The sequence below is a fragment of the Vicia villosa genome, linkage group LG1, assembly GCF_029867415.1.
Source record: "Vicia villosa cultivar HV-30 ecotype Madison, WI linkage group LG1, Vvil1.0, whole genome shotgun sequence".
Taxonomy (NCBI): domain Eukaryota; kingdom Viridiplantae; phylum Streptophyta; class Magnoliopsida; order Fabales; family Fabaceae; genus Vicia; species Vicia villosa.
The window spans coordinates 4,097,596-4,114,211 of record NC_081180.1 but is presented as its reverse complement, the minus strand read 5'-3'; positions in this window follow the sequence as shown (position 1 = coordinate 4,114,211).

The window sequence follows — 16,616 nt, the reverse complement described above, 5'->3', positions numbered from 1 at the left end:
AGAGTAATAATATAGTAATTAGTCTTATTTGACTTCTTTTAGTTTTAGTTTTTTATTTTTTTTTTGTGCTGTTGTAATTATAAAATTGATAATAATAATAATAAAAATATTTTTTTAAATATATTTGACTCCAAAAATATATATTAAAATCTTCTTTATGTTTTTTATTTCTTTTCTGTTATATATTAATTTGATTGTTAAAAATAATTTTGTAAAATTTAATCCTGATTAATATTATTATTATTATCATTATCATTAGTATTATTATTATTATTATTATTATTATTATTATTTATTTATTTATTTTGATTTTTTACAGCTATGGCTCAATATTATTATTATTATTTAATAAATAATATATTGTTTATTTTAAAATCTTATTTATGTTTTTTTATTTCTTCTCTAATATAAATTAATGTAATTGCTAAAATGATTAGGTATAATTTTATCCATACTATTATTACTATTATTATTATTATTATTATTATTATTATTATTATTATTATTATTATTATTATTATTATTATTATTATTATTATTATTATTATTATTTATTTGTAAGTGTTATTGCTATGGCTCAAAATTATTATTATTATTATTTAATTTATTATTATTTTTCTTTTAATTGTTAATATTGTGTCACTTATTAAATAATATATTATTTATTCTTTATTATTTATATTATTATTATTATTATTATATTTCAATTAATATTATTATATTTCAATTATTATTATTTTTATTTTAATTATTAATATTATGTTAATTATTAATATTATGTCAATTATTAAATTATTATTCTACTTATTTAATTATTATATTTATAATTAGTATTTATTTTTTATATAGGGTCAAATTAGTAAAATTAAAATTAGGATTTATGCTTAGATTAAAGAGTTTTTAGATGATTATTATTATTATTATTCTTATCGTTATCGTTATAATTAATTATTAATGTAGGGGTTTAATAAAAAAAATAGTATTTAAATAAGTAATTTATTTTGTATGAATAAAAATTTGATAAGTTAGATGGACAAAAAAAATGAATATAAAATTAGGCTTGGGCAACTATTATTATGAAGATGATACATCACCATATCTACTTATTATTATTATTATTATTAATATTTTAATAACATTAATAATTATAATTAATATTACTATTAATATTATTTTTGTTATGATTAGTATTATTTGAATTATTATTATATTAATAATATTAATTATTATTAATATTATAATTAATATTATTTTTGTTATGATTATTATTATTTTAATTATTGTTGTTGTTGTTGTTATTACTATTATTATTATTATAATTTTTAGTACTGTGTCAATTTAATAACTAATAGATGTAAGATTGTGGCAATAAATATATATTGTTTATTATTTATTTATATTATTATTATTAATATTATTTTTGTTATGATTATTATTATTATTATTGTTGTTGTTACGATTATTATTATTATTTTAATTATTAATATTGTGTCAATTAAATAACTAATAGATTTCAGATTGTGGCAATAAATATATATTACTTATTATTTATATTATTGATATTATTATTATTATATTTATTCTTAAAGTAGGGTTAAATCAGTAAAGTTAAAATTAGGGTGTAGGGTCAAATTAGTAAATTTAGAATTAGGGTTTGTGCTTAGAGTTTCTATCAGGTTGACACGTGGCTAGGGTTGCCATCATTACAACCTTGCATTTATATATAAGATGTTGCTCTACTAAAATGGGCATAACCGACAAAGTTATTCTTCCTACGAGATCCAAACTTTTTGTCAAAATAATTTCACCAAAGCTAAAATCTTCCATTGGTTGATTCACATTGATTTGTATTTTCAGATCTTGTGTTATTTGTGGACTTGGTAAAGCAAATTGGATTCAATTAATCGAAGTTCCATTATGGTAAATCAAGAAACACACACTTTGTTGAACGAGAGTAAAACTATTGGCGCCATTGAATTCAATTATACAGTCTGTAAGTAGTATCGAAACGAATGTCACGTGGAATGGAGCGAGCCGTGACTTTTTTAGACCTCAACGGGGTACTCGTCAGGTGACCCTATCTCACCATACCTCTGTGTGTTATGTATGGATACTCTTTCTCAACTTATTGAGCAAGAGGTAATGAATAATAAGTGGAAAGCTATTCAAATGGGAAGAATGGGCCTAGCATTTTCCATCTTATGTTCGCGGACGATTTACTTTTGTTTGGTGAAACTACGGAGAATCAAATGTGGTGTATCATGCAAACCTGTCGTAAGTTTTGTCACTTGTCTGGCCAGAAGATTGGCATCGGAATAACAAGTATCATGGTAAGATGTGGTGGCAGCATATGGTTGATTGCGGTATGGTTCATGCTCTTGGTTTTGTGTTTGGGTGTGTGACATGAATTGATCACGGGTTTGGGTGGGTGTGGTTTCGTAAGGTTGTTGGGTTTGGGTGTGTTGACAATGTTGTTGGATTTGCTAATGTTGCAGGGTTGGTTGTTGGACGAACCAACCTCCGATATCTTTTTACAACCCGTATATGCAGACTGAGGGAGTGTTAAAAGTTGGAGACAAATTTCATACAATAGAAGAATGCGTGAGAGCTATAAAAAAGTTTCACATGGAAATGTCAGCGGATTTTACTGTAGATCGCACTAATTCAGAGAGGTACATCATTATATGTCGTTAAAATCAGGTGTGCATGTGTTAGCTAAAGATTTCGTTTTATAAATTGGTTCTTCGAAGAAGTAAAAATTCGAAGGAAAGATGGTTACTGATGACCATCCCTTAAAAATAAAAGAATGGCTCCTGATGGCCATGCTTCGAGAATGAAGACTTCTAAGTTCGTTCTGAAGATAATGAATGCTGAAGCTAGTAGAAGTGTATGTCTTCGGGGACTTAGACAAAATTTATGAAATATGTTCAAGTATTACTACTTAGCGTGTTTTCGTAGTGTTTTTAAATACACTGCCACGCGTCGAAGAAGGACTCAGGCGGGAAGATTTGAAATTCGAAGACGGTTTCGTAACTGTCTAAATAACAGATGGCGTCCCTGGAGTTCTTATGAGAAACGTGGCATTAGATTAGCGTAGGGCCGTTAAGGTCGAAATTAGTATAAATAGGAGTCTTAATGTTAGGATTCTGAGTGTTCATTTTGTACAAATCACTCACATATTACTCAAGTATCAAGTGTTAAGAGAAAGAGTTCGCTGAGAAAATGTACGTATGACACCACCATTTTAATACATGTGTATTCTCTTTCGTTTTCAAATATCTTTCAGTATTATTGCATTTCATTTACTTCTCGCCATTTACATTTCTGTATTTTTACTTTCATGTCATTTACTTTTGAAGTATTTAACATTCCTGCATTTTAAGATTCTTTATGCTTTAACAATACTTTCGTTTCATATGTTATTTTACTTATCCTTTCACTGAAATTATACTTACGTATAACCAAGTGATTGTCAAGACTACTCGTTTTATTCGAAACAATTCTTATTAACGAAGACGAATCATGACTATGGTTCGAATGACCATTGATAACAATCTTTTTGACTATGTGTCCTAGGATCAATCTAGTCGATCCTGCGAGTAACCAAATCATATTTATTATAGTTTGGAAGACTAGCGGTTGTTTACCGAAAATCACCGTAAACAAATTGGCACACCCGGTGGGACGGTGTCAAGCAGATTGTTTTAATCAATTGTTTTATTTTTGTCTAGACAACATCAAGACCTTGTATAAACCTTAGGAACGGTAAGTTAACAAACAATGCACAACCGATTCCCAAACGAAGGTACAACAAGAAAATGGTCGTTACGGCCAGTGCAGGGGGTGACCAAGGTCCCCCACAAGGTTCAGGATCAGGAGCGGCAAATTCGACTTCTAGTCAGGGAACACGGGATACACCGGGTCCAAATGGATCGAGACCTGCAGATAATTCCCAGGCTATGCCTGAAAATAATACAGGACCTTCAGGGACTATTCCAGTTTCAGTATCGACAACCGCACCTTCATCCACAAGCGCAGAGGAAATACCGTTTTCCTCGACAAATGCTGCAAATAACTTGTTTGGTCAAGGCACGAATTCTACTTTTGAGTGGAGGCCAAATAATCCATACGGAATGCCATATCCATTAGGAACAGGCGTACGAGGGGCAGGGCCCACATATGCCACAACTAACAATGCGACGTTTTCACCGAATGTTGGTTCAGTGGGTCGAAGTGCACACAACACTAGTTTTTCTACCCAGATGCCCTATTTTACCACAAATAACCAAGCAGCATTTCGGCAAGAAATGGATGCAAGCAACCATGATATGTTAGGGGTCTTGGCCAAAGAATTGGCTTCAATTTTTAACCCACTAGCGACAAATATTGCTAATACAAATCGGGATAATGTGGAAACTTTCCAAAAGATATCATCCCAAATGAATCGAATGGCAGATTTCATGGGAGTGCCACAACCAAGAAGGAAAGACAAACAACCTTCGAATCAAGAAGAGAGGCCCATTTTGGAACGTATACAAGATGTGGTTCCACCATCTAGGACAGCCACTAGAGATGTAGGCCCCTCACGAAGAACAGAGATGACCGAAGGAACTCCAGTAATTAATTTAGAGGCTTCAAATCAAAGAACCGTTCCCGTTCGACAGGAAACGGAAGAAGAGAGACCCAGATTAAGGATCGTGGGTAGAGACGAGCATCCAGATGAGATTGTCCAAAGAGTCAGAAGAGAAAATCTGGCTACAGAAAATAACTTAACTGCCATGATAGAAAGGGTTATGGCCAATAATGGCCTTAGTACTGGACTTCGACGTCCAAATTATACATCCCCCATATCAGATTATATCATGCAGACAGAGTTGCCTAGGGGCACTAAGGTACCCAAATTTACAAAGTTTTCAGGCGAAACTAACGAGTCAACGGTGGAACATATTGCTAGATATTTGACAGAAGCAGGGGACTTAGCAGGAAACGAAGATCTAAGGATCAAATATTTCCCTAGTTCGCTAACAAAGAATGCTTTCATTTGGTTCACTACCCTGCCACCAAATTCAATAGATGCATGGGCACACTTAGAAAGGCTTTTCCATGAACAATTCTATATAGGCCAAACTAAGATAAGTCTGAAAGAATTGGCTAGTATTAAAAGAAAGTTCACAAAACCAATTGATGATTACTTGAATAGGTTCCGTCTGTTGAAATCAAGGTGTTTTACAACAGTCCCAGAGCATGAACTAGTCGAAATGGCTGCGGGTGGTCTAGATTATTCAATTAGAAAGAAACTAGATACCCAATACCTTAGGGATATGGCCCAGTTGGCAGATAGGGTTCGACAGGTCGAACGCTTGAAGGCAGAAAAGGTTAGAGCAAATAAAAGTTATAAAAAGGAAAGGGTAGCGTACGTCGAAGCCGAAGATGCTGATGATGAGTCTTTCAATGACTCGTATAACCCTGAAGAAGTCGAAATAGACTTAGCTGAGTTAAAAGAAGCGCCACCTTATGCCTGCAAATTGTTAAACCCTGCAAATGGAAAAAATCCAGTAGAAAACGATAAGAATGATAGGTTCCCTAAGAAAACCTATACATTCGAAGTTACCAAGTGTGATGAAATATTTGATTTACTGGTAAAAGATGGCCAAATGATACTGCCTCCAAATTCCAAAGTTCCTCCGTTGGAACAACGGAAGAAAAGAGGTTTTTGTAAATATCATGGTTTTTTAGGCCATAAAACTTCACAATGTTTTCTTTTCAGGGATCTAATTCAAAATGCTATCAAAGATGGAAGATTGAAGTTTGCTGACAAGACCAAGAGTCACATGAAGGTCGATACCAATCCCCTGAACATTGCTGACGCTAGCCTCTGTGAGCTAGAAGATATCAACATGGTGGAGGCATCTGAAGTCGAAGTTGCGGAAACCAAAACAATGTTCAATGGAAAGCAGGCTACTGAGAGCCTAAATAATGATATACTCTTCAATACTGATGTTGAAGAATCTTCCAAGACAGAGATACCTGAAGGGTCGAAGGAAGACAACAGTGAGGCCACTGAAGACCTCAGAATGAAACTCCAGAAAATCCAAATCTCTGAAGTTCCTCCAGCAGTTGTTAACATGGTCAGCGCCAGACGTCCAGTGTCTGAATTTGGAGAATTAGAGACATGGCTGACGAGGCAAAATGGGGGCATCGAAGCTCCTCCAAAAGGTGAAAGCCTCAAAGACTACCTTTGGAATTGCCATGAGAGGAATGGTGGAAAACAATGGATGTGTCCAAGGTGTTCGATCATGCTGAATCGAAGGGTCGAAGCTAACTTCGAAAGGGCTCGACGCGAAAGATGGGAACACCCAGGGAGAGAACCAAATCCCCTACTACAAGTGTACCCAAGGATGGAGGAAAGCTTAGTAGGATTTTTGGTCAGATGCCACAAAGGGAACACTGAAGTTGCACTATGCCCCAGATGTGGGGCAGTCTATGATGAAATGCTGGCAAGATCTTTCGAACGTGTGTACTGCTACATGGGTCGAGAAACTCAGGGGTTGCGTCCTAACCTATACGGTTTCGACATATGGACTCCAACGAAGAGGCCTGATAGCCCACACCCCAGAGCTCAAAGGGTAACATTCAAAGTCCCTGCAGATGCACCCAGGGATAGATGGGTGCAAGCTAATGCAAGAAACAATAAATGGCGAAGTTGGGACCAAGGAGGAAGAACTGCAGTGGCATACAGGAAGCAATTTCAAAAACCAAATTGAGAGGCGTATCGACTGGAGAATTACAAAGGAAAAAATCCTATGTCCCGTTCCCAGTGGAGAAGGCATCAGAGAATAAAAAAGGCTCAAAAGGAATACAGACCAAGAGAAGTTGGAGATTCTAGTAGCAACCAAGTCCCACACCAGGGGGCAAAGTCAAACAAACCTCCGGTGGAACGTAGGCTCTTCGAAGCTGAAAACATTTTAGAAGAGGAAGAAAAGATGCGCTCCAATTCCTGGAAAGAAGAGGATAGAATGACAAATGATTTCGATTCTGATGGAGTGTCGTCTATAAACCTCAATTGCAACGTTGTATCCGTACTCCCTCATGAGTTTAATCAGGTGACTGAAGTTGAAGACTGCGAAGAGGCTGATATCGAGGAAATGGCGAAGCACAAGCCTGTGTGTTATTATGTGCTGAATAATGGTGCAGTTGAAGAACAGAACGCTTTCTTCGAAAGGCCTGATGAGGGTATGCGAAATCATTTGAAGCCACTCTATATCAGGGCTAAAATTGAGAATGTTGGCATTTATAAAGTCCTAGTCGATGGGGGAGCAGCGGTGAACCTAATGCCTCAATACATGCTAAAGAGAATTGGTATGTTCGATACTGATATAAGGCCACATAACATGGTCTTATCTAACTACGAAGGCAAGATAGGACAAACATTGGGAGTCGTTCAGGTCAATTTGACAGTGGGCTCAGTCACAAGGCCAACTATGTTCATGGTTATACCAGCAAAAGCAAATTACAACCTTTTGCTTGGTAGGGAATGGATTCATGGGGTGGCAGCTGTGCCCTCCACAATGCATCAAAGGGTGACAATTTGGAGGGAAGATGGTATAGTGGAGAATATCGAAGGAGATCAGAGTTACTATATGGCTGAAGTTAACCAGGTGAATAAAACCAACTTCGATAGGAACCTGGCAAACATAAGTCCTTGTCATGCTGCAGAAGAGATGTATGCCCCAAATAAGAATGCATTGTACTATTTAACTTTACACCCAAATGGATTCCAGTGGGATAGAGAGATCATGGATGGTCCAGCAGATACAACACAATTGGAGAATTATCCAGCAGTACGGCCAACAGGCTGGGACGATGACATTAATAATGTCTGAGTCTTCCTTCTTCGAAAAGATTTCGGCTTACGTGGCCGAGAACAAAAGGAAGGCGGCCCTCGAAGCCGAACTATCAAATGCAAAGATGGACGCAGTTCTAACCAAAAAAGGAGTAACAGAGTTAAAGATACATACGAGTTTCGAATCCTCTGGAGACCCGGTTCAAGTCGAAAAGATCATGAGAGAAGAATCAAGTCAAAGGTTAGATGCAATTTACGACGAAGAACCTTTGGGATTTGAAAAAGACCCAATGGCGTCGAACATAAAGATGTTGGATCAAGATCCACTTGAAGAAGTAAATCTTGGAGACATGGATCAAAAAAGAATAACATACATCAGCGCGAAACTAGAACCAGAAATAAAAGCAACGGTCATCAAAATGTTGAAAGAAAACAGAGATTGTTTTGCTTGGGATTATGATGAGATGCCTGGTCTAGGAAGAGACTTGGTTGAATTGAAACTACCAATAAAGGAAGGGAAGAAGCCTGTAAAGCAAACTCCTAGGAGATTCGCGCCAGAGATTCATTCGAAGATTAAAGCAGAGGTCGAAAGGCTTCTACGTTGCAAGTTTATCCGAACTACAAGGTATGTTGAATGGATTGCTAATATAGTACCTGTAATTAAAAAGAATGGTTCATTAAGAGTATGCATAGACTTTTGTGATCTTAATGCAGCCACTCCTAAAGACGAATATCCCATGCCTGTAGCAGAAATGCTAGTAGACTCAGCCGCAGGCTTCGAGTATTTGAGCATGTTGGATGAATATTCTGGATACAATCAGATCTTTATTGCAGAGGATGATGTATCCAAAACAGCATTTCGTTGCCCAGGGGCAATAGGCACTTACGAATGGGTTGTAATGCCTTTTGGTTTAAAAAATGCTGGGGCAACTTATCAAAGAGCAATGAATTCTATATTCCATGACTTTATAGAAACATTCATGCAAGTATATATAGATGACATTGTGGTAAAATCTACCTCGGGTATGAGTCATCTCGACCATTTGAGCCAATCATTCGAAAGAATGAGGAAACATGGCTTGAAGATTAACCCCCTCAAATGTGCTTTCTTTGTGCAGGCAGGTGATTTCTTGGGTTTCGTAGTCCACAAAAAAGGAATAGAAATTAACCAGAACAAGACGAAAGCCATAATGGAAACCAAGTCTCCATCCACAAAGAAAGAACTACAATCATTATTGGGAAAGATAAATTTCTTAAGGAGATTTATCTCTAATTTGAGTGGACGCACGCAAGCTTTCTCACCTCTACTACGGCTTAAGCAAGGAGAATTTGAATGGCGTGCTGAACATCAAGAAGCTTTCGATCAGATCAAGCAATACTTGACTTGTCCACCAATCTTATCTCCCCCAAATGGGAAGAAGCACATGCGCCTATACATTTCAGCGTCGGATAAAACAATAGGCAGCATGCTGGCGCAAGAAGATGAGAATGGCATCGAAAGAGCCATTTACTACTTAAGTAGAGTACTCAATGATGCAGAGACTAGATATACTGCTATAGAAAAGCTCTGCCTTTGCTTGTATTTCTCTTGTATCAAACTTAAGTATTATATAAAGCCAGTTGATGTTTATGTTTCATCTCATTGTGATGTTATTAAACATATGTTATCCAAGCCAATACTACATAGTCGAATTGGTAAGTGGGCTTTAGCCCTTACTGAATATTCATTAATATTTCAGCCTCTCAAGGCAATGAAAGGTCAAATTGTGTCAGACTTCATTGTCGACCATGCAGTAGTTGAGAGTCATCAACAGTATGTGGGTTTAAAACCCTGGTAGTTATACTTCGATGGTTCAACGCATAGAGAAGGAACTGGAGTTGGAATGTTGATAATTTCTCCTGATGGAATTCCAACAAAGCTCAAGTATAAAATCGAAGGTCCATTATGCTCCAACAACGAAGCTGAATACGAAGCATTAATTGCTGGACTTGAAGCTTTGTTAGAATTGGGGGCAACCAGAGTCGAAATTAAAGGAGACTCCGAATTGGTCATTAAACAATTGACAAAGGAATACAAGTGCATCAAAGAAAATTTGATCATGTATTTTGTCATAGCAAATAGGCTACTCAAGAAATTCGAATATGTGGAATTAAAACACATATCAAGGATAAATAACCAAGAAGCAAATGACTTGGCACAATTAGCTTCAGGATACAAAGTATCAAAAGAGAAGTTAGAGGAATTGATTGAAGTAAGAGGGAGAGCAATGTCTACTAAACTTTCCCCAAGTGACCTAGAGAACTCACAATTGGGTTATGCCAACAAAGAAGAATTCGAAGTATTAAACATAGACTCATTGGCAGATACAGATTGGAGGAGTCCAATAATAAACTATCTAAAAAATCCTTCGACAGATACAGACAGGAAAATCAAGTATAGAGCCCTGTCATATTTCCTGATGGGAAATGAATTGTTCAAGAAAACTCCTGAAGGGGTATTATTGAAATGCTTGGGTGAAGCAGAAGCATATCTGGCCCCGTCGAACGTACACAGTGGAGCATGTGGTGCACATCAAGCAGAGCACAAAATGAAATGGCTTTTGTTTCGTTATGGGATGTACTGGCCTTCGATGTTAAAAGATTGCAAAGTGTTTGCGAAAGGGTGTCAAGAGTGCCAAGAACATGCAGGTATCCAACACGCTCCAGCAAACGAATTAAGTACAATAGTGAAACCTTGGCCTTTTAGGGGATGTGCATTAGATTTGATTGGAGAAATTCACCCTAAGTCGTCTAAAGGTCAAAGGTACATATTAGTAGGAATAGACTATTTCACGAAATGGGTCGAAGCAATACCACTGGCGAATGTGGATCAAGAGGCCGTGATTGAGTTTATTCAGAGACATATTATATATAGGTTTGGAATCCCAGAAAGTATAACAACTGATCAAGGATCAGTCTTCACTGGACGAAAAATGCAAGACTTTGCCAAAGAAATAGGTTTCAAGTTATTTACTTCTACACCTTACTATGCTCAAGCAAATGGACAAGTTGAAGCAGCAAACAAAATAATAATTGGCCTTATTAAAAAACATGTGGGAAAGAAACCCAAGAATTGGCATAAGACTTTGGACCAAGCACTTTGGGCTTGTCGAACATCTCCAAAAGAAGCTACAAACACAACTCCTTTCCTGTTGACGTTTGGACATGATGCAGTACTTCCAATCGAGATATATTTGCAATCAGTAAGAATACAAAGGCAAGCAGATATTCCTCCCAACGTATACTGGGAGTTAATGATGAATGAGTTGGTAGATTTGGACGAAGACAGACTTCGAGCGCTGGAAATGATAAAAAGACAAAAGGAAAGAGTGTCCAGAGCATACAACAAAAAGGTGAAAGGTAAAACATTTATTAATAATGACCTAGTTTGGAAAGTTATTTTACCTATAGATTGAAAGAATCAGGCACTTGGTAAATGGTCCCCACACTGGGAAGGACCCTTTCGAATCTTAAAGGTATTTTCGAACAATGCTTACGAAATTGAAGAATTGGCAGAAGATCGTAGGATCTTGAGAGTAAACGGGAAATATTTGAAGAGATATAAACCAAGCATGTACGAAGTAAAGATTGCAAAAACGTAGACATTCAGGGTACTACGAAAGCCAAAATGGTCAGGTATATATCAAAACATATACGTTGCATTGATCAAAATGGCTTTATAATAAGAATGGGTTGATAAGGTAAAAGAAAAGAGTCAAAGAAAACACCAAAATATTTTTCATTCAAACACAGAAATACATGCATTACAAAAAGGATCCAAAGAACATGATCTAGAAACTTCAGAGATTACAAAAAGAAAGCATAAAAGCCTAGGGCAAACACTTGCTAATTAATCCTTTGGTCTAAACCCTCCAAGGACAGCACAGGCAAGCTTTCGGCTTCGAACATGTCCATGGATCCAGAATTGCGCATCCTCCTCACTACACCTTTCTTAAGGAAAATGTAAGATAGGAGTCTCCCATAGGGAAGACAGGTCACAACCCCTTGACGTGTGACACCTGTGGAAACAGCCTTAACAAGTCCTTTGAAAATCATCAAAGGAAAGTTAATCTTCTTCCCTCGAAGACCACAAAGAATAAACTCCAAAATGAAATGGCTTGGGTGAAGCAGAAGCATATCTGGCCCTGTCGAACGTACACAGTGGAGCATGTGGTGCACATCAATCAGGGCACAAAATGAAATGGCTTTTGTTTCGTTATGGGATGTACTGGCCTTCGATGTTAAAAGATTGCATAGAGTTTGCGAAAGGGTGTCAAGAGTGCCAAGAACATGCAGGTATCCAACACGCTCCAGCAAACGAATTAAGTATAATAGTGAAACCTTGGCCTTTTAGGGGATGGGCATTAGATTTGATTGGAGAAATTCACCCTAAGTCGTCTAAAGGTCAAAGGTACATATTAGTAGGAATAGACTATTTCACGAAATGGGTCGAAGCAATACCACTGGCGAATGTGGATCAAGAGGCCGTGATTGAGTTTATTCAGAGACATATTATATATAGGTTTGGAATCCCAGAAAGTATAACAACTGATCAAGGATCAGTCTTCACTGGACGAAAAATGCAAGACTTTGCCAAAGAAATAGGTTTCAAGTTATTTACTTCTACACCTTACTATGCTCAAGCAAATGGACAAGTTGAAGCAGCAAACAAAATAATAATTGGCCTTATTAAAAAACATGTGGGAAAGAAACCCAAGAATTGGCATAAGACTTTGGACCAAGCACTTTGGGCTTGTCGAACATCTCCAAAAGAAGCTACAAACACAACTCCTTTCCAGTTGACGTTTGGACATGATGCAGTACTTCCAATCGAGATATATTTGCAATCAGTAAGAATACAAAGGCAATCAGATATTCCTCCCAACGTATACTGGGAGTTAATGATGAATGAGTTGGTAGATTTGGACGAAGACAGACTTCGAGCGCTGGAAATGATAAAAAGACAAAAGGAAAGAGTGTCCAGAGCGTACAACAAAAAGGTGAAAGGTAAAACATTTATTAATAATGACCTAGTTTGGAAAGTTATTTTACCTATAGATCGAAAGAATCAGGCACTTGGTAAATGGTCCCCACACTGGGAAGGACCCTTTCGAATCTTAAAGGTATTTTCGAACAATGCTTACGAAATTGAAGAATTGGCAGAAGATCGTAGGATCTTGAGAGTAAACGGGAAATATTTGAAGAGATATAAACCAAGCATGTACGAAGTAAAGATTGCAAAAACGTAGACATTCAGGGTACTACGAAAGCCAAAATGGTCAGGTATATATCAAAACATATACGTTGCATTGATCAAAATGGCTTTATAATAAGAATGGGTTGATAAGGTAAAAGAAAAGAGTCAAAGAAAACACCAAAATATTTTTCATTCAAACACAGAAATACATGCATTACAAAAAGGATCCAAAGAACATGATCTAGAAACTTCAGAGATTACAAAAAGAAAGCATAAAAGCCTAGGGCAAACACTTGCTAATTAATCCTTTGGTCTAAACCCTCCAAGGACAGCACAGGCAAGCTTTCGGCTTCGAACATGTCCATGGATCCAGAATTGCCAATCCTCCTCACTACACCTTTCTTAAGGAAAATGTAAGAGAGGAGTCTCCCATAGGAAAGACAGGTCACAGCCCCTTGACGTGTGACACCTGTGGAAACAACCTTAACAAGTCCTTTGAAAATCATCAAAGGAAAGTTAATCTTCTTCCCTCGAAGACCACAGAGAATAAACTCCAAATCTTCAACCATGATGCTGTTTTCATCAAGCCTCCGAGGATGGAAGTTACCCACAAGCAGTTGATGCCAGATCCTCATAACCTTGGCACTGAAGGGGTCGTTGTCCATGAGAGTCCTCAACATGAGATGAGTAGTCATGTTGAAACTGTTATCATCAAAAGTTTCCCCAGAATTGTTGCATCTCATTAGGTTGGCAATGGTGGTGGGAGTAATGCTGATATGAGCATGTCGGACCTCAGAAACAATGGTGGTCCTACCTTCAGGATCTATGCGTAGAGACGCAAACATCCAGAAATCTGCCAACATGTTGGGGTAGACAGGACCCTCCAGGATGTCTCCAAAGTAGAAGTCCAGTTCTTGGTTGACAAAGAGGTGTTCGAGGCTGATGAAGTTGTTATCAAGTTCATCTTCAGAAAGCTTGAATTCTTTCTTGATAAGAGCTTTTATGTTGTTGAAAGAAAGAGGTGCAGCCATTTCAGAAAAAGGGTTAGAGAAAGAAGTTGGTTTTTCTTTTCTGTTGTTAGTATGTGAGAAAGCACAGGAATGGAGAAATGAAAGTAATATTAGACCCTTTATATAGACCTGGGATACTAAAGGTTGGTTTAAATGTTGATGATTGATTAGACTGCATTTGGTTTTCCAAAAAGGGAGTTAAGGCTTCCGCCGTTTCCCGCCCTTGGAAGTTGAGAAGTAATCATGAAACTGATGCACGCACGTCTCAAATAGACGTTTTGAAGAGAGTGACGTCACTGTTTAATAATGATTATGGCTAGAGAAGTGGAAACGTCAAGTCTAAAGGCAAGGATGTTGCGAAGGATAGTCAGGGTCTATATGTTGCATTAAATAAAATCACTATGGAAAATCTGAAGATATATTCTGGCAGAACTTGAAAGATTTGCTAAAAGATAGTGCTTGCGAATATTAGAAACATAGACAAAATGAAAATAGAAGCCAAGCATACAAATAGATGTTTCTACAAAAGGTTCGATTACAAAACGAAAATGCAACAAAATACAGGATTGGAAACAGCTAGTTAAAATCCTCAGGGAGGTTATTTTTGATCTTCAAATATTGAGTCTCCCACGAAGACATACGAAGCTCAAGTAACGCCCGGTGTTTCTTCAATCTTTCAATCTCTGGCGCTAATTTCTACGCAGTTTCGAAATGTTTAATTCCCGATTGCACCACTTCGAGCAAATCCTGTTGGTTGGCTTTTTGTATGGCTGCCTGACAATGTTCAGCTTCCTTTATATTTTCTTCGAGGGCCTTTATCTCTTGCTTCCAAGAGTTGATGTTCTTCTCGTAATCATCAAAAGCCTTCTGATTTTCTGAATGTTTAAGCTTGAGGGCCTCACCTTGTTTCGTTGCATCCACAGCAGAATTCCATGAAGAGTCATGAGAGGCCATTTTCTCAGATAGTTCCTTTTCGACATTTTGCTTTCGAAGAATGTTGGCCTCGAGCTGTTCAACTAGAGAACCTAGAAAAACAATTATCTCTGAAACTTCTGTTGAGACTTGAAACAAATCCACTTTCTTTAAGAGTTGATTTAAGTTGTGACTCTTAATAGGTTCCCGGCTAAGAACATCCACGAGATTGACCCCAAAGAACTTTTCTTTTATCTGTCGAAGGAGGTTGGGAATGTCTTCCTTGTCACTGGATTCTATAACGAGAGCTGGAGAGACATCAAGTTCTGAAGGCGAAGAAGTATTCACAGTCATAATAGCCTTTAAAAAACTAAGAGGATCAGTTTGCTTAAGCTGTTCCAGTTCCAAAGGAGTAGGCTTCGCAGGGGCAGGCTTCAAAGTTGTCCCAGGAGTGGTTTCTGTGTCTAGGGCTGAAGTTTCTTGAGGATTGTGTTTTTCTGGTTTAGAAGTTTCCTCCATAACATCTTGTTCCGATGCAGTGTCTTCGCTGTCATGTGGTTGTGGATTCACATTGTCACTGCCTGAGAATGGATGATCTTCTTCCAAATTTTTGTCTTGATGAGTAGGTGGGGATTCGTCAGTAGATTGGCTTTCTTCGACTGGTTCATTAGGCAATATGGTGGTGAGTGGCCTAGAATCTTCGAAGACTGGTGAGAGAACATGAGTTTTGTTTTGAGTGATATCTGTGTTAAACAAACCAGAATCAGTCGTAAAGATAAGGCTTTGAGGAGTTTTATCGACGGAAGTGAAAGAGTTACGATTACCGTGAAGTTTATCAACATTAATAGTGAGGTCATAAGCTTTAAGACCTGAAGTGGAAGTGCCAGCATCATCCTGCAATAAACAAGGTAAGATGTCGGTTTAATCATTTAGTTAAAATTACAAGACAGTATGTGGGTTGAAACCCAAATACCTTGGTTGGGATATTGTCTGGACTTGAATTATGGCTTTCGACAACGAAAGCATTACTGGTGGTTTTTAGAGGAGATTCTTCAGAAGATGCCTTGTCGCCAGGAGAAGCAACTTTGGAAGAACTTACCCCTTTCTCTTTTCCTGAAGGGGTAACAGCCTTTTGTCTCTTTCTATGTCCTTGTCTGGTACGAGGAGGAGATTTATCGTCATCATCTGAGACAATTGTTGAAGAGACTTTCCGTTTCGAACCTGTTGGGGGTTTCGAGCTCTGGAAAAAATATATATTAAGCAAAATGAGTACTGCTCACAGATTATACAAGATTAAGAATATAAAGTGGGTATGTACCGTGGGCTTCTTGTCAGTAACAATGGAGTCACTTTCACTTGGTTTGTTGCTTTTAGATGCCCCAGAATCCTTTTGGGTAGGAGCTTCTTTAATCTTCCTCCTTCGAGCAACAGCTGTAGTTGAAACTGAAATCACTATATCAGCAAAGAAAAGAAAAGTCAGTCGAAAAATTGTCTGAATCCAAACCTTCAGGTATTGGAGTCAAGACACGAACATGTTCAAGATCTATATGAAGATGTCCTTTGAAAGTATCCAAGGTATGCTTAGTCGGAACCACTCGTTTAACACGTTTTTTAG